Below are 7,532 nucleotides of genomic sequence, written 5' to 3'. Positions count from 1 at the left end.
GACAAGGAAGAGACATTGAGGAGCTCAAGCACTCTATAAGATCTTCAAGAGGAAGAACAAGCCACCATCACTAAGGTGGACCCGTTCTTTAATTTCCTTGTTCTCTATTTTCTTGTTTTTCGAATTTTCATGCTTATGTTTATCTATGTTTGTGTCTCATGATCATTAGTGTCTTAGTGTCTATGCCTTAAAGTTATGAATGTCCTATGAATCCATCACCTTTCTTGAATGAAAAATGTTCTTAATTGAAAAAGAGAAAAATTGCATGAATTTTAAATCTTATAACAGATTAATTATTTTAATGTGGTGGCAATACTTTTGTTTTCTGAATGTATGCTTAAACAGTGCATATGTCTTTTGAATTTGTTGTTCATGAATGGTTGGCTCTTGAAAGAATGATGAAAAAGGAGACATGTTACTAAGGATCTGAAAAATCATAAAAATGATTCTTGAAGCAAGAAAAAGCAGTGAATACAAAAAAAAGAAGCAAAAAAAAAGGAGAAGGAGAAAAAGAAAGAAATAAAAGTGTGATCCAAGGCAAAAAGACTGTGCTTAAGAACCCTGGACACCTCTAATTGGGGACTCTAGCAAAGTTGAGTCACAATCTGAAAAGGTTCACCCAATTATGTGTCTGTAGCATGTATGTATCCGGTGGTAATACTGGAAGACAAAGTGCTTTGGGCCACGGCCAAGACTCATAAAGTAGTTGTGTTCAAGAATCATCATACTTAACTAGGAGAATCAATAACACTATCTGGATTCTGAGTTCCTATAGAATCCAATCATTCTGAATTTCAAAAGATAGAGTGAGATGCCAAAACTATTCAGAGGCAAAAAGCTAAAAGCCCCGCTCATCTTATTAATACTGATCTTCATAGATGTTTTTGGAATTCATTGCATATTCTCTTCTCTTTATCTTATTTGATTTCCAGTTGCTTGGGGACAAGCAACAATTTAAGTTTGGTGTTGTGATGAGCGGATAATTTGTACGCTTTTTGGCATTGTTTTTAGTATGTTTTTAGTATGTTTTAGTTAATTTTTAGTATATTTCTATTAGTTTTTAGTTAAAATTCACTTTTCTGGACTTTACTATGAGTTTGTGTGTTTTTCTGTGATTTCAGGTATTTTCTGGCAAAAATTGAGGGACTTGAGCAAAAATCTGATTCAGAGGCTGAAAAGGACTGCAGATGCTGTTGGATTCTGACCTCCCTGCACTCGAAGTAGATTTTCTGGAGCTACAGAAGTCCAATTGGCGCGCTCTCAACGATGTTGGAAAGTAGACATCCTGGGATTTCAAGCAATGTATAATAGTCTATACTTTGCCCGATATTTGATGGCCCAAACCGGCGTCCCAAATCAGCACAAAACTGCCCGGCGTTAAACGCCGGAACTGGCACAAGAATAGGAGTTAAACGCCCAAACTGGCACAAAAGCTGGCGTTTAACTCCAAGAGAAGTCTCTACACGAAAATACTTCAATGCTCAGCCCAAGCACACACCAAGTGGGCCCGGAAGTGGATTTTTATGTCATTTACTCATCTCTGTAAACCCTAGGCTACTAGTTCTCTACAAATAGGACCTTTTGCTATTGTATTTTCATCTTTGGACATCTAGTTCTTAGATTAGATCTTGGTAGCTATCTTTAGTCTTATGCTATCTTAGATCATGGGGCTGGCCTCACGGCCATGCCTAGACCTTGTTCTTATGTATTTTCAACGGTGGAGTTTCTACACACCATAGATTAAGGTGTGGAGCTCTGCTGTACCTCGAGTATTAATGCAATTACTATTGTTCTTCTATTCAATTCAGCTTATTTTTGTTCTAAGATATTCATTTGCACCCAAGAACATGATGAATGTGATGATTATGTGACACTCATCATCATTCTCACTTATGAACGAGTGCCTGACAACGACTTCTGTTCTACAAGCAAACAAGGCTTGAATGTTTATCTCTTGGATCCCTTGATCGGAATCTTTATGGTATAAGCTAGAATTGATGGCGGCATTCAAGAGAATCCGGAAGGTCTAAAACTTGTCTGTGGTATTCTGAGTAGGATTCAATGATTGAATGACTGTGACGAGCTTCAAACTCCTGAAGGCTGGGGTTAGTGACAGACGCAAAAGAATCACTGGATTCTATTCCAACCTGATTGAGAACCGACAGATGATTAGCCGTGCCGTGACAGGGTGCGTTGAACATTTTCACTGAGAGGATGGGAGGTAGCCACTGACAACGGTGAAACCCTACATACAGCTTGACATGGAAAGGAGTAAGAAGGATTGGATGAAGACAGTAGGAAAGCAGAGAGACGGAAGGGACAAAGCATCTCCATTCGCTTATCTGAAGTTCTCACCAATGAATTACATAAGTATCTCTATCTTTATTTTATGCTTTATTCGTATATCATTCATAACCATTTGAATCTGCCTGACTGAGATTTACAAGGTGACCATAGCTTGCTTCATACCAACAATCTCCGTGGGATCGACCCTTACTCGCGTAAGGTTTATTACTTGGACGACCCAGTGCACTTGCTGGTTAGTTGTGCGAAGTTGTGATAAAGATTTGAAATTACAATTGTGCGTACCATGTTGATGGCGCCATTGATGATCACAATTTCGTGCACCATTCACCTTTTCCACTAACGTTGGCATCTTCCTTTCCTTCCACGTTAACTACCACGTTAATGTAGTTAACGTGGCTGTTAACGTGGGTCTTCTTTGCTTTGAAAACGTTAGTGGCGTTCTCCTTTTCCACTAACATTGGCTTATACCCCTTTCTTCAAAGTTAATGCCACTAACTTTTCTCACTAACGTTGGGGCTTTCCTTCCTTCCACGTTAGTGCCCACGTTAGTGTAACTAACATAGCCACTAACGTTGCTATTCTCTTCTTCTTTTGGCCTGAAATCAATCAAACAAAGTGCATCAAAGTCTTGCTCTTAATCATGGGATCATGCATCATCCAATTTATCATTCAATTTATGCATAATTCTCATGAAATCATTCAAAATTCACAATGTTTGCTTGAATCATGGTATGATTGCATTTTCAACCAAATACTTGCTTATTTCCTAAGAAAATGCATGAAACCAACTTAAAGCATACAAAAAATGGCTAGTAACACTAGCCAAGATGCCCTGGCATCACTTCACCCCCTCATTTTCACACAACCTAAACACTACTTCTCCCCCTTGGCCGAAACACAAAGCCCCCCTCCATCTCCTCTATTTCTTCTTCTTCTACTCTCTTCTTTCTTCTTTTGCTCGAGAACGAGCAAACCTTCTAAGTTTGGTGTGGTAAAAGCGTTGCTTTTTGTTTTTCTATAACCATTTATGGCATCTAAGGCCAGAGAAACCTCTAGAAAGAGGAAGGGGAAGGCAAAAGCTTCCACCTTCGAGTCATGGGAGATGGAGAGATTCATCTCAAGGGTGCATCAAGACCACTTCTATGAAGTTGTGGCCATGAAGAAGGTGATCCCCGAGGTACCTTTCAAACTCAAAAAGAGTGAATATCTGGAGATCCGACATGAGATCCAAATAAGAGGTTGGAAAGTTCTTACCAACCCCATCCAACAAGTCGGAATCTTAATGGCTCAAGAGTTCTATGCCAATGCATGGATCACCAAGAACCATGATCAAAGTGTGAACCCAGACCCAAAGAATTGGCTTACAATGGTTCGGGGGAAATGCTTAGATTTTAGTCCAGAAAATGTAAGGTTGGCATTCAACTTGCCCATGATGCAAGGAGATGAACATCTTTACACTAGAAGGGTCAACTTTGATCAAAGGTTGAACCAAATCCTCATAGACATTTGTGAAGAGGGCGCTCAATGGAAGAGAGATTCAAGAGGGAAGTCAGTTCAACTGAGAAGGCATGACCTCAAGCCCGTGGCTAGGGGATGGTTGGAGTTTGTCCAACGCTCAATCATTCCCACTAGCAACCGGTCCGAAGTTGCTATAGACCGGGCTATCATAATTCATAGCATCATGATTGGAGAGGAAGTATAAGTTCATGACGTTATATCCCAAGAACTTTATAAGGTGGCGGACAAGTCTTCTACCTTGGCAAGGTTATCCTTCCCTCATCTCATTTGTCATCTCTGTAATTCAGTTGGAATTAACATAGAGGGAGACATCCTCATTGATGAGGACAAGCCCATCACTAAGAAGAGGATGGAGCAAACAAGAGATCCCACTCATGGACATGAGAAAATTCCTCACCATGAAATCCCTGAGATGCCTCAAGGGATGCACTTTCCTCCACAAAATTATTGGGAGCAAATCAACACCTCCCTAGGAGAATTGAGTTCCAACATGGGACAACTAAGGGTGGAGCACCAAGAACATTCCATCCTCCTCCATGAAATTAGAGAAGATCAAAGAATCATGAGAGAGGAGCAATAAAGGCAAGGAAGAGACAATGAGGAGCTCAAGCACTCCATAAGATCTTCAAGAGGAAGAACAAGCCGCCATCACTAAGGTGGACCCATTCTTTAATCTCCTTGTTCTTTATTTTTATGTTTTTTGAATTTTTATGCTTATGTTTAGCTATGTTTGTGTCTTATTACATGATCATTAGTGTCTTAGTGTCTATGCCTTAAAGTTATGAATGTCCTATGAATCCATCACCTTTCGTAAATGAAAAATGTTCTTAATTGAAAAAGAGAAGAATTGCATGAATTTCAAATTTTATAACAGATTAATTATTTTGATGTGGTGGCAATACTTTTGACTTCTGAATGTATGCTTGAACAGTGCATATGTCTTTTGAATTTGTTGTTCATGAATGTTAAAATTGTTGGCTCTTGAAAGAATGATGAAAAAGGAGACATGTTACTGAGGATCTGAAAAATCATAAAAATGATTCTTGAAGCAAGAAAAAGTAGTGAATTCAAAAAAAAAAGAAAAAAAAAGAGCAAGCAGAAAAAGCCAATAGCACTTTAAACCAAAAAGGCAAGGGTAAAAATAAAAAGGATCCAAGGCTTTGAGTATTAGTGGATAGGAGGGCCTACAAGAATAACATCCTGGCCTAAGCGGCTAAACCAAGCTGTCCCTAACCATGTGCTTGTGGCGTGAAGGTGTCAAGTGAAAAGTTGAGACTGAGCGGTTAAAGTCGTGATCCAAAGCAAAAAGAGTGTGCTTAAGAACCCTGGACACCTCTAATTGAGAACTCTAGCAAAGCTGAGTCACAATCTGAAAAGGTTCACCCAGTTATGTGTCTGTGGCATGGATGTATCTGGTAGTAATACTGGAAAACAGAGTGCTTTGGGCCACGGCCAAGACTCATGAAGTAGCTGTGTTCAAGAATCAACATACTTAACTAGGAGAATCAATAACACTATCTGGATTCTGAGTTCCTATAGAAGCCAATCATTCTGAACTTCAGAGGATAAAGTGAGATGCCAAAACTGTTTAAAGGCAAAAAGCTAAAAGCCCCACTCATCTAATTAATACTGATCTTCATAGATGTTTTTGGAATTCATTGTATATTCTATTCTTTTTATCCTATTTGATTTTCAGTTGCTTGGGGACAAGCAACAATTTAAGTTTGGTGTTGTGATGAACGGATAATTTATACGCTTTTTGGCATTGTTTTTAGTATGTTTTTAGTATGTTTTAGTTAGTTTTTATTATATTTTTATTAGTTTTTATTTAAAATTCACTTTTCTAGACTTTACTATGAGTTTGTGTGTTTTTCTGTGATTTCAGGTATTTTCTGGCTGAAATTGAGGGACCTGAGCAAAAATCTGATTCAGAGGCTGAAAAGGACTGCAGATACTGTTGGATTCTGACCTCCCTGCACTCGAAGTGGATTTTCTGGAGCTACAGAAGCCCAATTGGTGCTCCCTCAATTGCGTTGGAAAGTAGACACCTTGGGCTTTCCAGCAATATATAATAGTCCATACTTTGCTCGAGATTTGATGGCCCAAACCGGTGTTCCAAATCAGCTCAAGACTGCCTGGCGTTAAACGCTGGAACTGGCACAAAAGTGGGAGTTAAACGCCCAAACTGGCACAAAAGCTGGCGTTTAACTCCAAGAAAAGTCTCTACACATAGAATTTTCAATGCTCAGCCCAAACACACACCAAGTGGGCCCGGAAGTGGATTTTTATGTCATTTACTTATTTTTGTAAACTCTAAGCTACTAGTTCTCTATAAATAGGACCTTTTTGCTATTGTATTAAAAATCTTTTGATCAATTTAGATCTTAGGATCATCTTGGGATGTCTAGTTCCTAGATCATGGGGCTAGCCTCACGGCCATGCCTAGACCTTGTTCTTATGTATTTTCAACGGTGGAGTTTCTACACACCATAGATTAAGGTGTGGAGCTCTGCTGTACCTCGAGTATTAATGTAATTACTATTGTTCTTCTATTCAATTCAGCTTATTCTTGTTCTAAGATATCACTTGTTCCTCAACTTGATGAATGTGATGATCCGTGACACTCATCATCATTCTCACCTATGAACGTGTGCCTGACAACCACCATTCTACCTTAGATTGAGTGGATATCTCTTGGATTCCTTAATTAGAATCTTCGTGGTATAAGCTAGAATTGATTGCGGCATTCTAAAGAATCCGGAAGGTCTAAACCTTGTCTATGGTATTCTGAGTAGGATTCAAGGATTGAATGACTGTGACGAGCTTCAAACTCGCGATTGTGGGGCGTTAGTGACAGACGCAAAAGAATCACTAGATTCTATTCCGACATGATCGAGAACCGACAGATGAATAGCCGTGCTGTGACAGAGCGCGTTGAATATTTTCACTGAGAGGACAGGACTGTAGCCATTGACAACGGTGATGCCCAACATACAGCTTGCCATGGAAAGGAGTAAGAAGGATTGGATGAAGACAATAGAAAAGCAGAGAGACGGAAGAGACAAAGCATCTCCATACGCTTATCTGAAATTCTCACCAATGGATTGCATAAGTATCTCTATCTTTATTTTATGTTTTATTCATCTTTTAATCATTAATCCTCTATAACCATTTGAATCTACCTGACTGAGATTTACAAGATGACCATAGCTTGCTTCATACCAACAATCTCCGTGGGATCGACCCTTACTAGCGTAAGGTTAATTACTTGGACGACCCAGTGCACTTGCTGGTTAGTTGTGCGAAGTTGTGATAAAGAGTTGAGATTGCAATTGAGCGTACCATGTTGATGGCGCCATTGATGATCACAATTTCGTGCACCAATGCCTCAAGGGGGGATGCATTGGAAAATGTTGCCACGCAACATTGAAAAGGATGAGACCATTGAAGACTGGACAAAATTCTTCATAAAGTTGATGATCCTTGTCCTTTCTCCATGCTAAACCCCATCCGTCCATCTTACACTCACAACATCTTTCCAAACCCTTCATTTACCCACCACTTCCCTATATAAGTAGTTCTCCCTCCATACCCCTTTCACATTCCAAATTCCCCTCTTTTGTGCTTCTCCTTTTCGAAACTCAGCATCAAAAATACCTTCTCCCACTCTATTTCAACCTCGCCAATAATCATTATCTGTCCATAAA

Source organism: Arachis hypogaea, chromosome 1 (genome assembly GCF_003086295.3).
Source record: "Arachis hypogaea cultivar Tifrunner chromosome 1, arahy.Tifrunner.gnm2.J5K5, whole genome shotgun sequence".
In the NCBI taxonomy this organism is placed as follows: Eukaryota; Viridiplantae; Streptophyta; class Magnoliopsida; order Fabales; family Fabaceae; genus Arachis; species Arachis hypogaea.
This window is presented reverse-complemented; position numbering follows the sequence as displayed.